Source organism: Biomphalaria glabrata, chromosome 6 (assembly GCF_947242115.1).
Source record: "Biomphalaria glabrata chromosome 6, xgBioGlab47.1, whole genome shotgun sequence".
In the NCBI taxonomy this organism is placed as follows: Eukaryota; Metazoa; Mollusca; class Gastropoda; family Planorbidae; genus Biomphalaria; species Biomphalaria glabrata.
The window spans coordinates 53273731-53293685 of NC_074716.1; the positions used below are offsets into that span (position 1 = coordinate 53273731).

General features: G+C 38.3%; 1 protein-coding gene across 3 annotated transcripts in view; it reads right to left on the reverse strand.

The window, feature by feature from the left end:
- Positions 1–19955, reverse strand: part of LOC106058847 (potassium voltage-gated channel subfamily KQT member 1-like) — a 127608-nt gene that overhangs the window by 90937 nt on the left and 16716 nt on the right. The window contains exon 1 of one of the 3 annotated variants that reach the window (XM_056032568.1): positions 19197–19468. The exons of the other annotated variants lie outside the window; for them this stretch is intronic. The gene's annotated coding sequence lies outside the window, so the exon portion shown is untranslated. Of the gene's footprint in view, positions 1–19196; positions 19469–19955 lie in introns of those variants that run through there. 3 annotated transcript variants of the gene reach the window in all.

Here is a 19955-nt window from a genome sequence, read left to right on the forward strand (position 1 = left end):
GAGAGACCTGTTGACTATTTGATGTGGAGAGACCTGTTGACTGCTTGATGTGGAGAGAACTGTTGACTGCTTGATGTGGAGAGACCTGTTGACTGCTTGATCTGGAAGAGATTTGTTGACTGCTTGATGTGGAGAGACCTGTTGACTATTTGATGTGGAGCGACCTGTTGACTATCTGATGTGGAGAGACCTGTTGACTGCTTGATGTGGAGAGACCTGTTGACTATTTGATGTGGAGAGACCTGTTGACTATTTGATGTGGATAGACCTGTTGACTGCTTGATGTGGAGAGAACTGTTGACTGCTTGATCTGGAGAGACCTGTTGACTGCTTGATGTGGAGAGACCTGTTGACTGCTTGATCTGGAGAGACCTGTTGACTGCTTGATCTGGAGGGCAATACTTGATGTATTGGTCAATGACAGATGAAGATGAGAAGTAACTGCGGGGGGTATTATTAAGAACGTTATTAGCGAGTTGCCCCCGAGGCGAGACAATGACGGCGTGGGTAGGAAGGGGGGGGGGTTGTGGTTTAGGCATGTGAACATTTGTAACTTTTCTTTTCACTTCTTCCCTTATAGAAGTTACAAACAAAAGTTGCTACTTGAACAGATTCAACAATAGCCCCCTTCAATGATATGACTTACGTTGAACAGCTGAACAGTTGCTTTTTGAATCTCTATCGCATTTTACACCCCAAGTGTAAACAAAACTCTGTGTAACATTGTGTAACATTGAAATTAATCGTGGCCAAGACTGCTGGTAAGTCTTACGAAACATGTTGTTTTTTTAAAATCGTGTTAGAATACTGTAAGGCATATTCTATATATCTGAAGCTTTGAATGTAAGGGAAACTAGTAGGATGAGGGAAGTCGCAGAAACTATAAATATAGATTTATGTTCTTAAGATTACGATTACTGAGAAAACTGTCCTCGTTTAATGTTATCAAAAAGGCCTTGGCTATGTTTTATCACGCACACATCTGCAATATTTTAAGTTTTTATATCACTGCCTGGTACGGCAATCTGAGCGTTAAAAATAAAAATAAACTTCATAGAATCCTAAATGCTGCTGGTTAAGTCATTGGCAAAAAAACAAACCCCATTTGGGCAGCTGTTTGAGACAAACATCCATAAAAAAGATTCTAGAAATAAAAATCACCCTTTGGGTCAGGATTTTGTGATTATACCATCACAAAAGAGATACAAGACACCGATAGCAAAGACAAACAGACACTAAAACTCTTTTGTTCCCCTGGCAATCAAATCATTAAATAAGAACAATCTGGTATAAACTTTTCGCCTGTAAAATATGAGTGAGTCTGGTGTGAATGCACATTTTATTTTTTTATAGTAATAATGTTTTGTTTGGTGTAATGATCAAATCGTAAGACAAATTTCCTTATGAGCAATAAAGATTATTATTATTATTATTAAGCTAAACAAAATAATGACTCACTGGTATGCGCTTTGGACTGAGACCTGACTTCTGCAACCCCCACCGCTCTGCAGGGTTTTGGACTAGGATGTAAGAATCTTTAATTTTGAAAAACAAAACATCCGAAACATGTACAACAAAAGTTAATCTACGCAATTACAATGATCAATCAACTAATTACACATTTCTGGTATACATGATTGAAATCGATTATCTTTTATTTAAAAGTTCTTTACAAAAAAAAAATAATAATTTTGAGAACCATTTGTTTTTTACTGTAAGTAAGTAAAAGTAACTGTTATGCAAAGGACATTTTTCTGAGTCCACGGTTAACAAGGGTGTCGTGTGTCCAAAACAACGATAGTACCGTTAGTACGTATTAAATACACATAGTTATAGAACGTATTAATTACACATAGTTATAGTACGTATTAATTACACATAGTTATAGTACGTATTAATTACACATAGTTATAGAACGTATTAATTACACATAGTTATAGAGCGTATTAATTACACATAGTTATGGAAAAGTACATTCCTGGGATCGATTTCAAGCCTCGTTTTGAAATGGAAAAATGTCATCGGATTTTTCAAAATGAGTTTTTAGCTGAACATTAAGTGAAATATTTATTTCAGGAGTGACACGGAATCAACCGATTTGTTTCTCTGTAGAATTGTTTTCGATCAATCGTGTTAGGATTAGAATCTCGTTTATACCGCCTCTCTCTTTCTCTCTCTCTCTTTCTCTCTTTTTTTCTAACTCACTCTCTTTCTCTCTCTCTTTCCATCTTTCTCTCTCTTTTTTTCTATCTCACTCTTTCTCTCTCTCTATTTCTCTCTCTCTTTCTATCTCACTCTCTTTCTCTCTTTCTCTTTCCATCTTTCTCTCTCTTTTTTTCTATCTCACTCTTTCTCTCTCTCTCTCTTTCTCACTTTCTTTCTATCTCTCTCTCTCTCTCTTTCCATCTTTCTCTCTCTTTTTTTTCTATCTCACTCTTTCTTTCTCTCTCTCTCTCGTTCTTTCTATCTTTCTCGTTCTTTCTATCTCTCTCGTTCTTTCTATCTCTCTCGTTCTTTCTATCTCACTCTCTTTCTCTCTCTCTTTCCATCTTTCTCTTTTTTTTCTATCTCACTCTTTCTCTCTCTCTCTCTCATTCTTTCTATCTCACTCTCTTTCTCTCTCTTTCCATCTTTCTCTCTCTTTTTTTCTATCTCACTCTTTCTTTCTCTCTCTCTCTCTCGTTCTTTCTATCTCTCTCGTTCTTTCTCTCTCTTTCTCTCTCTCTTTCTCTCTCTCTCTCTCTTTCTTCTAGAATGCTTCACAGATGAAACGTTTATAAATATTAAAACTCATGTTACCATCATGATTACTTTAGATAAAGATTGAAGGATTGCATGATGATATTTTTTTTGTATATTAAAGAATTTTTTAATACGTAGAAAAAAAAGATTTTTTAAAAATGAGAACATAAGAAGTTGTAAAATTGTTTTAAAAGTCGTTAACAAAGTTGGGAAGTGTTTTTGGCAACTGTTATAAAAGAAAAAAAAAATGTAAAGGACATAACTTTCATTTTTGTTATAGTATAAATAGTGGGGTGATTCAATTGAAAGTAGTAGGCTAATGCATCGAATTATCCATACTGTGAACAGCATGTGAACAATATATGAACATTACGTGTTTCAAACTCTGGCACTGCCGTCTACTTACAAAAATTGGGGGGAAAATTTGAAATTATACGAAAACGAACACACATTACGCACCGGCTACGCCCGTTGAAGAGATCTGTTCTGTACCCCCCCCCCATCCCCCCACCCCCCCAACTTGACTTGAGTTGGAACGACCCGTTTTACACCTCCCTCCCCCCGCCCCCCTTTCAAACACACACACTCACATACACACACACATGCATGATTTTCGCCAATGAATTTTACAACGTCTTTGCCCCCCCCCCAAGCCCCTCCCCCCCCCCCCCCCCACAGTAAAAGTTCATCCTACTTACAATCTTTGACTTTTTTGGTTTGTCGTTTGTTAACCTCCAAATAAACTGGGCAGCAGATCAACATTCTTTTTTTCAGCTAATGAATTATTGTATCTGTTACAATACATTGAAACGGCAAGCTCTATTTCTCTTTCCTTCTCTCTCTCTCCTTCTCTCTCTCTCTCTTTCCTTCTCTCTCTCTCTCTCTCTCCTTCTCTCTCTCTCCTTCTCTCTCTCCTTCTCTCTCCTTCTCTCTCTCCCCTTCTCTCTCTCCCCTTCTCTCTCTCTCCTTCTTTCTCTCCTTCTCTCTCTCCTTCTTTCTCTCTCCTTCTTTCTCTCTCCTTCTCTCTCTCCTTCTTTCTCTCTCCTTCTTTCTCTCTCCTTCTCTCTCTCTACTTCTCTCTCTCTCTCTCCTTCTCTCTCTCTCTCCTTCTCTCTCTCTCTCCTTCTCTCTCTTTCCTTCTCTCTCTCTTTCTCTCTCTCTCCTTCTCTCTCTCCTTCTCTCTCTCTCCTTCTCTCCCTTTCCTTCTCTCTCTTTCCTTCTCTCTCTCCTTCTCTCTCTCTCTTTCCTTCTCTCTCTCCTTCTCTCTCTCTCCTTCTCTCTCTTTCCTTCTCTCTCTCCTTCTCTCTCCTTCTCTCTCTCTCCTTCTCTCTCTCTCCTTCTCTCTCTCATTCTCTCTCTCATTCTCTCTCTCCTTCTCTCTCTTTCCTTCTCTCTCTTTTTCTCTCTCTCTCCTTCTCTCTCTCTCTCTCTCCTTCTCTCTCTCTCTCCTTCTCTCACTCCTTCTCTCTCTCCTTCTCTCTCTCTCTCTCTCTCCTTCTCTCTCTCTCTTCTTCTTCTCTCTCTCTCTCTCCTTCTCTCTCTCCTTCTCTCTTTCTCCTTCTCTCTCTTTCCTTTCTCTCTCCTTCTCTCTCTCTCCTTCTCTCTCTTTCCTTCTCTCTCCTTCTCTCTCTTTCCTTCTCTCTCTCTCCTTCTCTCTCTCCTTCTCTCTCTTTCCTTCTCTCTCTTTCCTTCTCTCTCTTTCCTTCTCTCTCTTTCCTTCTCTCCCTCTCCTTCTCTGTCTCCCCTTCTCTCTCTCCCCTTCTCTCTCTCTCCTTCTCTCTCTCTCTCTCTTCACCCTCCTCTAATTGATCGACCTCTCAGCACACACTTTTCAGCTTTTGTATTCTATATATAGCACCATTGGTTAGTTTTAATTTTTTTGTTCGCTTTTATCGTTTTTCGCATCCTTTGAATCAAAAGGCAAGCACTGCAAGGGATTGGATATTGGTTCCCCGCCGAGCATTTATTTTGTCATCTGCTTAAGACTGTCATTTAATTATCCCGAGTTCGAATTCTGCCGCCTTAAAAAAAAAAGATTTTAGCTTGAGCGTAATACCAGGTCATCATATTAAAGCAAGACAACAGAATAAACTTAGAAGACTGGATGATTAGATGGTGATGTGGTATGCGCTCTGGACTGTCGTCTTGATGGTACCTGGCTCAATCCCTCAACGCTGCCCCCCCCCCCCCCCCGCCTTCCTGTGGAAGACTTGGGCTTTGACGTAATAATCCTTACATTCATGTGGGCATTCAAAGTATATAAAACAAAGCAGACAATATATGTTTTGTTTTTCCCTAAACTTCAAAAGTGAGAAACGTTATGCATATTCTGTTCTTTTTTTAGCATATTTCTAAAAAAAACTATTAAAGAACTCAGTCAATTTACTATTGTAGAATTCCTCCATTGCTATTGGTCAATCTACCTCAAATCAATCAATAATAAGACGATACCAAACAGTCATTCTTGATTACGAACCTCTCCGAAGAAAACATAAATTCCCCGCCATACAATACACAAGCATGTTAATAATGTAGTACTAGAATGATTACCCTTCAGGAATCGATACAAAAGCGGTATCGAACGCTGTCACTCACAAACACGTTTCACAACTGAGTTTAGGTTTTTGTAAACAGGTTCTTAGGGTGTTGTCAATATTCGGACAACCTGGACATTTTAACTCGCTCTTAATGGCAGTAGAGCAATACTACTGTTTCTATTTATTGAAGGCTCTGGAACAGAGGTTCTAAGTTTAGTGATTTTACTAAAGGTGTTACTCACATTTGACTAGAGTAACACCTTTAGTAAAATCACTAAACTTAGAAAGCCTTCAGGACAGAAGGCTCAAAAGTAAAGTAGCAATCATACATAAAACACTGAACCATAATCTTCAAATACAAAAACAAAAATTTAATAAAATACTCCATATGCTAGGACAAATTTGTACAAACACTCCTTCTACCCTAGTGCTATTAGAGCATGGAATGGGTTGCCTGAGCTAGCCAGGAAAACCAGTGACTTGGCTGAATTTAAGTTATTGGTTAATATGCATGACTAAATGCATGACGCGTAGGACGTAATCATCTTCTTTTTTTGAAGTAACGTCTGTATTATATAAGATAAGATAAGATAAGAGGTGTCATGGTGAAACTCTATAAATAGGTGCATCTTGTTTGTCTTGATTGATCTAGTGCTTTGTACCCGTGAAAAATGTCTGTTGTGACGTTTCAATCAATTTCTTTTCCTTTTTACGCAGTTAATCAAATTTTGTTTTTTCAATGACGTAAAATTCACACCAGCATTCCGCTTTTTGATTGGCTTTCTTATATTTTCTTAATTATATAAAATTAAAGTTCCCCTGTCAGACCTTGCGGTCTATAGGGCAGATGATGTTAAGGCCATCTTTCACTTTGGCCAACGGTTAACGACCAGGGTGTAATATGGTCGACGACGACTGTTTGTTTGTCAAATGTTTTACATGTTTCGGATGTTCCTTCAGAGTTGAAGATAATTACTTCCTAGTCCAAACCTCCCGCAGGACGACGGGGGATGGGAGCGGGCAGGGTTTGAACCCGGGACCATCGATAAATCTGAACGACAGTCCAGCGCGCAAACCGCAAGACCAGGCAGCCAATGATCAGCACAATGATCAACCGCCTTTACTTTCCCAATGGACCTCATTCACCAATCGTAAACAAACAACATTTAGTCACGTGATCTTATTGATAAAACAACGAAAAAAAAACTGTCACGTGACAACCATCATGAATTAAACATGAGATCGTAAATTATATAGAAGAGATAGAGCACCACGTGGCTAAATGTTGTTTGTTTACGATTGGTGAATGAGGTCCATTAAAGTTAGAGTTGGTCAGACTCAGGTCTTCCCCTAAAAATCCCGAAATTAAAAATCTCAGTCTTCTCCGAGATTCGAACTCAGGACCCTCAAGATCGGAAGCCAAGCGTTTAAACACTCGGCCACCGCGCCCCATTACATAACTATATAACTCTACATAATCCCTGTAGACATTAGAATGATTGCAAATGTAGACACCAAACGGACTTCGCTAGTTAATAGATTACGTTTGAAATACTTCCCTGGGCGTAAAACAAACTGCAATGAAACAGAAACATTGAGGCCTACATTTAGTACACATATAGACTTAGCTGTAGACTTAGAGCATAGGACAAATAAAGAAGACCGACGTAAGACCTGATGCTACTAAAGTAGAAATGTCATTAGTTCTTACCACTTTATAATTAGTGTCCACAAGCCAGCACACAACAAACAGTAATCCATAACAGTTTTCGAGCACATTAAAGTATCCATTATTCATTAACTAGTCAGTACTTGCTTACTCCCCTTTGTATTCCCATCACTCGTGCTTTTCCGTCACTTTTCACGAGCTTTTGTCTTTTTTTTTTTTTTTTTAAACTCGCCAGTTTCTTCTCCGTATACCTCCCTCCCCCCCCCCCTCCCCGCGTGGACAGTTATTTTAGGGTTTACGTTTGACAAAACACAAAAATCGGAGCATGTCATATAGAAAGAATTCAGAACTACACCGAGAGTTATAGAAGGCCTAAACACTGACCAATTCTTATAAGTGTTTCTTCTAAGGAACATGTTGATTGTATCAGCCAGAAAACCAATGGCTTGGAAAAGTTTAAGTCTGTTACATCCACGACTAAGTCAACATTAAAATAGAGTAATTACCGTTTTGAACGTCTGCGATTTCAATAATAGGATACAAAAAAATAAATAAGTCGATTGCAGTTCTAGACAGTGCTAACTGCTAATCTATTTATTGGCGAAGAAGTTATTGAATAAGATTCATATGCAGTCTGAAGCAGTTATTTGAAGTCCAATGACCCGGAAGTGTTTATAACCTGAAGCTCAAATGAAAAAGATCTATGGCAGTGATTCCCAAAGTTTTCTATATAGACCCCCAGGGGTCTACAAAGACTTCCAAGGGGTCTACGAAAGTGACAAAATAAATTGGGGGTCTATGAGATGTCCACGGGGGTCTACGATAATAGATTTCATATAAGCAGGTCGTGACTTTAATTTTTACATCCCATTAATGTAAATCTTCACACTAAGATATAATTTGTACCGAAGTTAATCCTTAAAATATTTATCCTGTTATCCAAATGAAAAATTATTGTATTTAATTTCAATAATTATTTATACAACTTAATTTTGTAAGTAATGTTTAGCAAACAGAAATGTAAACTGTATAGCATTGATTATTGAAAATTGTTCATTCCTTCCTTATCAAACATGCCAATTGCCTTTTTTTATGCCGATATGAAACTAATTACGCTGGAGGATCATCTGAGACAATGTCACCCTGATAAAAAAAAGATTTTAAAAACTTTTGAACATTCAAAGATAAAGTTCAGAATAGACCCACAAAATATCTCTTCGACATCATATAGAGAAGATGATGGTTTGTGGGCGTCTTACAATATCTATTTACTTATAGTTAAATAGGGTGGTAGTGGTTAGTCGCTTGGCATCCAAACCTGGGGTCGAATCTTGGTGAATTTTGAATTTCAGGATTTTTAGGGCTTCCCTGAGTCCACCCAACTCCAATGGTTACCTGACTTGAGTTAGGAAAAGTAAAGGCGTTTTTTCGTTGTGCTGCCCACATGACATCCATTTGTTAACCGTTGGCCAAAGAAACATGATCTTAACACCATCACAAGGTCTGAAATGGAAACTTTACTTTTTTATGACAAATACGGAAAACGTTAAAGGTAAAACATTGATTTTACCAGCCGTTGTAGTTGTAAAAAACAAACCTACATCTGATATTAATAGAATTTCTTTAAGCAACTCTACAGTTCAAGGTCACATCTGTGGCATGAGTTATAAAATTAAAAGCTTATTATGTAATTCTTTGCAAACCACATATATACAGTTTGGGATCAGGGGTGTCACAGGTAGAATAATGTAAACATGTGCACAATGAGACACGTCTAAACAAATTTGAGATTGGGGGATAAGAATTTGAAAGTACTTGACCACAATAAACGTACTGCCCGAATCTCGGTGAAGACTGGGATTTTTAATTTCGGGACTTTGGCGTCCCTGAGTTCATCCAACTCTGATTGGTAACTGACATTCGTTTAGGAAAAGTAATAACGGTTGGCCGTTTGTGCTGGCCACATGACACACTGCTCGTTGGCCAAAGAAACAGATGACCTCTGCTCTATCGATCTGAAAGGCATGAAAGGGCAACTTGTACTGCCCGATAACTGCCCGAACTTACGTCTCAGATAAAGTCAATTTAAGGAGTGAATACTTCAATATTCATGAACGAATGAACCTATAGGATTTGGTAACTCCACATCTTTACACAAACATAACCAGATTTACCATGTTAGGTAAGTTACTTTTTTATAAAATGTAAGTGTAAGCATTGATTTACAATATGATTGTCATTACATGATTGTTATCGCATGATTTATATATATATAGATATAAATAGATAGATAGATAGATAGATAGATAGATAGATAGATAGATATAAATAAATATATATATAAACGTCTTAAGCTCAATTTCATTACATGATTGTCGATACATGATTATCGTTTACATGATGATAAGTACACAATTTTTCTTATGACACGATTGTCATCATGCATGATAATCTTTGGATTTGCAGTACATGATTGTCAGTACATGATTGTCAGAACATTATTCTCGATAGAAAGTTGTCATTGCATGAGTATGATAAATAATACTCATCATTTGATTGTAATTAAATATAAACGCTTACCATTAAATATAAACGCTTACCATTAAATATAAACGATTACCTTTAAATATAAACGCTTACCATTAAATATAAACAATTACCATTAGATGAATGCTATCATATGATTTGTTATTGCAGGATCTATAAAAAGGTAACTATCATTACATTGTTGTGTTTAAAAGACACGATTGGTGAAACATGATTGCTGTTACAAGATGTAATTGCAATATGCATTTAACTATAGTTGCATTTTGGGCGATTATCATTATTTGATTATTATGATTAGATTATCATTAGTTGATTATCCTTTCGCGATTGTAATTTATGATCGACATTCAGGATTGTCAATGTGTGGTTGTCATTACATGATTGTCAATGTGTGGCTGTCATTACATGATTGTCAATGTGGGGTTGTCATTTAAGATTGTCAATGTGTGGTTGTCATTACATGATTGTCAATGTGTGGTTGTTATTACATGATTGTCAATGTGTGGTTGTCATTGCATGATTGTCAATGTGTGGTTGTCATTGCATGATTGTCAATGTGTGGTTGTCATTGCATGATTGTCAATGTGTGGTTGTCATTGCATGATTGTCAATGTGTGGTTGTCATTGCATGATTGTCAATGTGTGGTTGTCATTGCATGATTGTCAATGTGTGGTTGTCATTGCATGATTGTCAATGTGTGGTTGTCATTGCATGATTGTCAATGTGTGGTTGTCATTGCATGATTGTCAATGTGTGGTTGTCATTGCATGATTGTCAATGTGTGGTTGTCATTGCATGATTGTCAATGTGTGGTTGTCATTGCATGATTGTCAATGTGTGGTTGTCATTACATGATTGTCAATGTGTGGTTGTCATTGCATGATTGTCAATGTGTGGCTGTCATTACATGATTGTCAATGTGTGGTTGTCATTTCATGATTGTCAATGTGTGGTTGTCATTGCATGATTGTCAATGTGTGGTTGTCATTGCATGATTGTCAATGTGTGGTTGTCATTGCATGATTGTCAATGTGTGGTTGTCATTGCATGATTGTCAATGTGTGGTTGTCATTGCATGATTGTCAATGTGTGGTTGTCATTGCATGATTGTCAATGTGTGGTTGTCATTGCATGATTGTCAATGTGTGGTTGTCATTGCATGATTGTCAATGTGTGGTTGTCATTGCATGATTGTCAATGTGTGGTTGTCATTGCATGATTGTCAATGTGTGGTTGTCATTGCATGATCGTCAATGTGTGGTTGTCATTACATGATTGTCAATGTGTGGTTGTCATTGCATGATTGTCAATGTGTGGCTGTCATTACATGATTGTCAATGTGTGGTTGTCATTGCATGATTGTCAATGTGTGGTTGTCATTACATGATTGTCAGTGTGTGGTTGTCATTGCATGATTGTCAATGTGTGGCTGTCATTACATGATTGTCAATGTGTGGTTGTCATTTCATGATTGTCAATGTGTGGTTGTCATTGCATGATTGTCAATGTGTGGTTGTCATTGCATGATTGTCAATGTGTGGTTGTCATTACATGATTGTCAATGTGTGGTTGTCATTGCATGATTGTCAATGTGTGGCTGTCATTACATGATTGTCAATGTGTGGTTGTCATTTCATGATTGTCAACGTGTGGTTGTCATTACATGATTGTCAGTGTGTGGTTGTCATTTCATGATTGTCAATGTGTGGTTGTCATTGCATGATTGTCAATGTGTGGTTGTCATTGCATGATTGTCAATGTGTGGTTGTCATTACATGATTGTCAATGTGTGGTTGTCATTACATGATTGTCAGTGTGTGGTTGTCATTGCATGATTGTCAGTGTGTGGTTGTCATTGCATGATTGTCAATGTGTGGTTGTCATTTCATGATTGTCAGTGTGTGGTTGTCATTGCATGATTGTCAATGTGTGGTTGTCATTGCATGATTGTCAATGTGTGGTTGTCATTACATGATTGTCAGTGTGTGGTTGTCATTGCATGATTGTCAATGTGTGGTTGTCATTACATGATTGTCAATGTGTGGTTGTCATTGCATGATTGTCAATGTGTGGTTGTCATTGCATGATTGTCAATGTGTGGTTGTCATTACATGATTGTCAATGTGTGGTTGTCATTTCATGATTGTCAATGTGTGGCTGTCATTACATGATTGTCAATGTGTGGTTGTCATTTCATGATTGTCAGTGTGTGGTTGTCATTGCATGATTGTCAATGTGTGGTTGTCATTGCATGATTGTCAATGTGTGGTTGTCATTGCATGATTGTCAATGTGTGGTTGTCATTGCATGATTGTCAATGTGTGGCTGTCATTACATGATTGTCAATGTGTGGTTGTCATTTCATGATTGTCAATGTGTGGTTGTCATTGCATGATTGTCAATGTGTGGTTGTCATTGCATGATTGTCAATGTGTGGTTGTCATTGCATGATTGTCAATGTGTGGCTGTCATTACATGATTGTCAATGTGTGGTTGTCATTTCATGATTGTCAATGTGTGGTTGTCATTACATGATTGTCAGTGTGTGGTTGTCATTGCATGATTGTCAATGTGTGGCTGTCATTACATGATTGTCAATGTGTGGTTGTCATTGCATGATTGTCAATGTGTGGTTGTCATTGCATGATTGTCAATGTGTGGTTGTCATTACATGATTGTCAGTGTGTGGTTGTCATTGCATGATTGTCAATGTGTGGCTGTCATTACATGATTGTCAATGTGTGGTTGTCATTTCATGATTGTCAATGTGTGGTTGTCATTACATGATTGTCAATGTGTGGTTGTCATTGCATGATTGTCAATGTGTGGTTGTCATTACATGATTGTCAATGTGTGGCTGTCATTACATGATTGTCAATGTGTGGTTGTCATTTCATGATTGTCAATGTGTGGTTGTCATTACATGATTGTCAATGTGTGGTTGTCATTACATGATTGTCAATGTGTGGCTGTCATTACATGATTGTCAATGTGTGGTTGTCATTGCATGATTGTCAATGTGTGGTTGTCATTGCATGATTGTCAATGTGTGGCTGTCATTGCATGATTGTCAGTGTGTGGTTGTCATTGCATGATTGTCAATGTGTGGCTGTCATTACATGATTGTCAATGTGTGGTTGTCATTGCATGATTGTCAATGTGTGGCTGTCATTACATGATTGTCAATGTGTGGTTGTCATTTCATGATTGTCAATGTGTGGTTGTCATTGCATGATTGTCAATGTGTGGTTGTCATTGCATGATTGTCAATGTGTGGTTGTCATTACATGATTGTCAATGTGTGGTTGTCATTGCATGATTGTCAATGTGTGGCTGTCATTACATGATTGTCAATGTGTGGTTGTCATTTCATGATTGTCAACGTGTGGTTGTCATTACATGATTGTCAGTGTGTGGTTGTCATTTCATGATTGTCAATGTGTGGTTGTCATTGCATGATTGTCAATGTGTGGTTGTCATTGCATGATTGTCAATGTGTGGTTGTCATTACATGATTGTCAATGTGTGGTTGTCATTACATGATTGTCAGTGTGTGGTTGTCATTGCATGATTGTCAGTGTGTGGTTGTCATTGCATGATTGTCAATGTGTGGTTGTCATTTCATGATTGTCAGTGTGTGGTTGTCATTGCATGATTGTCAATGTGTGGTTGTCATTGCATGATTGTCAATGTGTGGTTGTCATTACATGATTGTCAGTGTGTGGTTGTCATTGCATGATTGTCAATGTGTGGTTGTCATTACATGATTGTCAATGTGTGGTTGTCATTGCATGATTGTCAATGTGTGGTTGTCATTGCATGATTGTCAATGTGTGGTTGTCATTACATGATTGTCAATGTGTGGTTGTCATTTCATGATTGTCAATGTGTGGCTGTCATTACATGATTGTCAATGTGTGGTTGTCATTTCATGATTGTCAGTGTGTGGTTGTCATTGCATGATTGTCAATGTGTGGTTGTCATTGCATGATTGTCAATGTGTGGTTGTCATTGCATGATTGTCAATGTGTGGTTGTCATTGCATGATTGTCAATGTGTGGCTGTCATTACATGATTGTCAATGTGTGGTTGTCATTTCATGATTGTCAATGTGTGGTTGTCATTGCATGATTGTCAATGTGTGGTTGTCATTGCATGATTGTCAATGTGTGGTTGTCATTGCATGATTGTCAATGTGTGGCTGTCATTACATGATTGTCAATGTGTGGTTGTCATTTCATGATTGTCAATGTGTGGTTGTCATTACATGATTGTCAGTGTGTGGTTGTCATTGCATGATTGTCAATGTGTGGCTGTCATTACATGATTGTCAATGTGTGGTTGTCATTGCATGATTGTCAATGTGTGGTTGTCATTGCATGATTGTCAATGTGTGGTTGTCATTACATGATTGTCAGTGTGTGGTTGTCATTGCATGATTGTCAATGTGTGGCTGTCATTACATGATTGTCAATGTGTGGTTGTCATTTCATGATTGTCAATGTGTGGTTGTCATTACATGATTGTCAATGTGTGGTTGTCATTGCATGATTGTCAATGTGTGGTTGTCATTACATGATTGTCAATGTGTGGCTGTCATTACATGATTGTCAATGTGTGGTTGTCATTACATGATTGTCAATGTGTGGTTGTCATTACATGATTGTCAATGTGTGGCTGTCATTACATGATTGTCAATGTGTGGCTGTCATTACATGATTGTCAATGTGTGGTTGTCATTACATGATTGTCAGTGTGTGGTTGTCATTGCATGATTGTCAATGTGTGGCTGTCATTACATGATTGTCAATGTGTGGTTGTCATTTCATGATTGTCAATGTGTGGTTGTCATTGCATGATTGTCAATGTGTGGTTGTCATTACATGATTGTCAATGTGTGGTTGTCATTACATGATTGTCAGTGTGTGGTTGTCATTGCATGATTGTCAATGTGTGGCTGTCATTACATGATTGTCAATGTGTGGTTGTCATTGCATGATTGTCAATGTGTGGTTGTCATTGCATGATTGTCAATGTGTGGTTGTCATTACATGATTGTCAGTGTGTGGTTGTCATTGCATGATTGTCAATGTGTGGCTGTCATTACATGATTGTCAATGTGTGGTTGTCATTTCATGATTGTCAATGTGTGGTTGTCATTACATGATTGTCAATGTGTGGTTGTCATTGCATGATTGTCAATGTGTGGTTGTCATTACATGATTGTCAATGTGTGGCTGTCATTACATGATTGTCAATGTGTGGTTGTCATTACATGATTGTCAATGTGTGGTTGTCATTACATGATTGTCAATGTGTGGCTGTCATTACATGATTGTCAGTGTGTGGTTGTCATTGCATGATTGTCAATGTGTGGCTGTCATTACATGATTGTCAATGTGTGGCTGTCATTACATGATTGTCAATGTGTGGTTGTCATTACATGATTGTCAGTGTGTGGTTGTCATTGCATGATTGTCAATGTGTGGCTGTCATTACATGATTGTCAATGTGTGGTTGTCATTTCATGATTGTCAATGTGTGGTTGTCATTGCATGATTGTCAATGTGTGGTTGTCATTACATGATTGTCAATGTGTGGTTGTCATTACATGATTGTCAGTGTGTGGTTGTCATTGCATGATTGTCAATGTGTGGCTGTCATTACATGATTGTCAATGTGTGGTTGTCATTGCATGATTGTCAATGTGTGGTTGTCATTGCATGATTGTCAATGTGTGGTTGTCATTACATGATTGTCAGTGTGTGGTTGTCATTGCATGATTGTCAATGTGTGGCTGTCATTACATGATTGTCAATGTGTGGTTGTCATTTCATGATTGTCAATGTGTGGTTGTCATTACATGATTGTCAATGTGTGGTTGTCATTGCATGATTGTCAATGTGTGGTTGTCATTACATGATTGTCAATGTGTGGCTGTCATTACATGATTGTCAATGTGTGGTTGTCATTACATGATTGTCAATGTGTGGTTGTCATTACATGATTGTCAATGTGTGGCTGTCATTACATGATTGTCAATGTGTGGCTGTCATTACATGATTGTCAATGTGTGGTTGTCATTACATGATTGTCAGTGTGTGGTTGTCATTGCATGATTGTCAATGTGTGGTTGTCATTGCATGATTGTCAATGTGTGGTTGTCATTGCATGATTGTCAGTGTGTGGTTGTCATTGCATGATTGTCAATGTGTGGTTGTCATTACATGATTGTCAGTGTGTGGTTGTCATTACATTGTTGTCGTAAAAATGATTGTCATTACATGATTGTCAATGTGTGGTTGTCATTGCATGATTTTATTAATGGATTGTCATTGGATGTTTACCGTCACACGACTACTGTTATTACTGTTAAATATTCTTATATTCCACCATCTTGTTCAGCTATAGCGCATCATTTCAGTCTCTCTCTCTCTCTCTTTTCCTTTCTCTGTCTTTCTCACTTTCTCTTTTTCTCTGTTTCTTTCTCCCTCTCTTTCTTTGTCTGTCTCTCTCTACAAACCCTTCAGGGGCGCATGTTTATCGGACTCTGCTTTTATATATAAACGTCCTCTCAAGATACTCGCCAATGTAAACCAAGCTGACCAGATGTCAGCCGCCAGACTCGGACGTTCCTTACGTCAGAGGACATCAACCTGTCTCTTCTATCAACACCAGAGCGCCCTTACTAATCGCCTTCTTCGCTCCTATTTGAGTGTGCAGTAAACAATTATCATCATTTCAACGTTATTTCATTCTCCCCTCTCTTAAAACACAAATGAACTATTTGTATTCATTTCCTGTGGTTTATAAATCACTGTTCACTTACAGATTACGTAAGAGACTCCCTGTTGGAACGTAGGCAAATGTTTTATTATAGAACGTTGAAACTAATGTTTACAAAGAATTGATATCTTATGCACTGGTAGAGTTGTTACCTAATGTTTTGGAGTTTGGATAGGTAGGGATTAAACATTCAAATTTCTTTCAACCTTAAATAAGGTTAAAGATAAAAGTGCCTCTTTAAAATTCTTTACTATTTCCATTGTAGTTCGTATAGATCTAGTTGGGAAAAAGCTCGCTGACACCAACTTTTAAGTTGTCTCCCTTTTCAGACACCAACTTAGGTTGTCTCTCTTTTTAGACACCAACTTAAGTTGCCTCCCTTTTCAGACACCAACTTAGGTTGTCTCCCTTTTCAGACACCAACTTAGGTTTCCTCCCTTTTCAGACACCAGCTTAAGTTGCCTCCCTTTTCAGACACCAGTTTAAGTTGTCTCCCTTTTCAGACACCAACTTATGTTGTCTCCCTTTTCAGACACCAATTTAAGTTGCCTCCCTTTTCAGACTAAGTGACGTCAAAATAGTAATCTTTGCATACTGTGGCTGTTGGTTTTAATGCAGAGAAATGAATATAAAAGTGTGATTTTAGTACTTAAATAGGTTACTTGGATATCCCTAACTTCTAGAGCTAACCTTTTGGTGCATTAGTTTCCAACATTAAGTCTGGAGGTTATTTCGTAATTTAATCACGTAAACATGTCTCTCTCCTGTTTCTGAAGTTTATAAATGATTGAACGAAGCAAAGCCCCGTAGACCCCCACCTCACCAACCCACTTGCAAGGCGCACAGAGCATGCATACCAGTCGTTCACAAATGTTCAGTTGAGCGTCTGTGATCATTTCCCGCGTTTCTTTCTCTGCAATTAATCTTGCTGGTTCTAATTGATCATATTCTCCATGGGATTAGCCATCATTTATGAGCCCGGGAGGCTTGACCTCTTTAGAGGCCCCTGCATTTTGAGATTCGACATCATGACATGAGCACAATGAGACACGTCTAAACAAATTTGAGATTGGGGGATAAGAATTTGAAAGTACTTGACCACAATAAACGTACTGTCCGAATCTCGGTGAGGACTGGGATTTTTAATTTCGGGACTTTGGCGTCCCTGAGTTCATCCAACTCTGATTGGTAACTGACATTCGTTTAGGAAAAGTAATAACGGTTGGCCGTTTGTGCTGGCCACATGACACACTGCTCGTTGGCCAAAGAAACAGATGACCTCTGCTCTATCGATCTGAAAGGCATGAAAGGGCAACTTGTACTGCCCGATAACTGCCCGAACTTACGTCTCAGATAAAGTCAATTTAAGTTGAGCGTCTGTGATCATTTCCCGCGTTTCTTTCTCTGCAATTAATCTTGCTGGTTCTAATTGATCATATTCTCCAGTGGCGTAACTAGGGATTAGCCATCATTTAGGGGGCCCGGGGGGCTTGACCTCTTTAGGGGCCCCCTGCATTTTGAGATTCGACATCATGACATGAGATAATTGCGTAATATTTAATGAAAACACAAGTTCGTACCCTCAAGTGGGGACCCGGGGGCATTTTCAAATTCCCCCATCATAGTTACGCCACTGTTCTCACCATTTTTTTAATAAAACAATTTACTAATTACAAACTGTGGGAGATGGGCGGACAGAGAAATATAGAGGTGCAGATCTTAGAGAGGAAATGGAGATGGATTGGTCACTGTTACGTGCGCATCTTAGTGTGAATGTGAAATGGTGCGATTGCGTGTTGAAAGGAAAGAAGAACCGAAATGGAGGACTATGAACAAGAAAGTGTTTTCAGTGTTAATAAAGATTAAAGTATTTATAAACTGTGATTTTGTCGTTTACATGTCTAAAGAGTCTCATCCAATATGAAAACGTAACAGTCACACCCTTAGAAAAGATACCAACGACAGAGCTAGACGGGCCTTAGAGTGGAACCCCCCAGGGCACAAGAAGCAGAGTAAGACAAAAAATAAAAACGTGGCGACGCTGTATACTAGATGAAGCCAAAAGGACCGGAAAGAGCTGGGAAACCATTAAAAAACTAGCAAGAGACCGTGAAGAGTGGTGTTTTGTTGTTTGTTTTTTACTGAGGCCTTATGTTCCATGAGCAACGCAAAGGAAAGTTAATGATAATTTACGATTTACATTTAGCAACATTCGCGTCATTTCGAGAACACAAAAATCCAGGAATTTGTTTGGAGAAATCAAACGATTACAAAATGTATTTGTTCAACACCACCATTACCAGCGACCACCAAGTCATCAATAATGGGGCCAGGAAGAGGATCTCATTTCGGTCTAACTTTACAAGTAGATATGTTCCGTACACATAGAAGACTACAGGATCTGTTTGGTCGATAAAAATGTACAATCAAAATGGCAGTCGAAAAAAAAAATTTGTTTCACGTCTGCTGGTGCTAATCAGCAGATTTCCAAATGTTTTCGACTGTTTCAAATTGACAGAAACTTGTAAGCAATTTTAAAGGATCTTCCAGATAAAACGTCGGTCAACTTTTTTTGAGTATGTTTTTTTTTTATGTAATCTATCAATGATGACTAGATTGTAGTACACTACTGATGTATTCTAGTGCACTACAGGTGTATTCTAGTGCACTACAGATGTATTGTATTCTTCACGCAAAGCACTGATATCATCACTTTATTAAGAATAACTTGGCGTTAATTTAAACATACTAGAATTCAAAGCGCACTCGTCATGTGAATCCGCGCACACAGAAAAAAAAAAAGTTACAAAGGTAGATAACACACATGCGGTCACTCACACGTCTACACACACATACTAACCAACCCACTAACGCACTCACACACGTGTAGACCAATAGAAATGCGTTCACCTACCTTGTTGCCGTGTCTCCACAATAAATAAATATCAGCTTTTGTTGCCTGTGGACCAGATGTACAGTAGAAGGGAGATAACCATCCCCAACCACACACATCCCCCGTCTCATTTTCTCCCTCACTCTGATTATATCTCTGTGTATTGTCTCTCTCTCTCTCTCTCTCTCTCTCACTCTGCCTTCATCACTTACGCCGCACACTTTTAATACCACATAAGCTCACTCGCTCAAACACAGAAAGATAAGCCTCGAGCACATATTTATAAAAGAAACGCACACACACACACACACACACACATAAAGCGAGCCAACTCGCGCCTGCGTAAACCGCTCGTCATGACGTCATAAACAATGTTTACAAAATCTGGAATCGGGGTGAGGGGAGATGGACAGTTACATGGGGGGGGGGGAGTGAGAGAGAGGATTAAAAAAAAAACAGTAGAAAAAACTAAGAAGAGAAATTTAGGAAGAGAGAGAGAGAGAAAGGTTTTAAGAAAAAGGGGAAAAATAAAAAGGAAGGAGAGAATGAGCAAAGGAGAAGAGGGGAGACCATAAATCTAAGGGAGAAAAGGGAATGAGAGAAAGAAAGTGTGGGGGGAGAAAGACGATGGGAGAAGGGAAGAGAGAAATAGAAAGAAATAAAAAAGAAATAATAATGCAAAAATAGATTATAGATAGATAGATAGATAGATAGACGAACGGACGAACGGATAGACAGACAGACAGACAGACAGAAAGATAGATAGATAGATAGATAAAT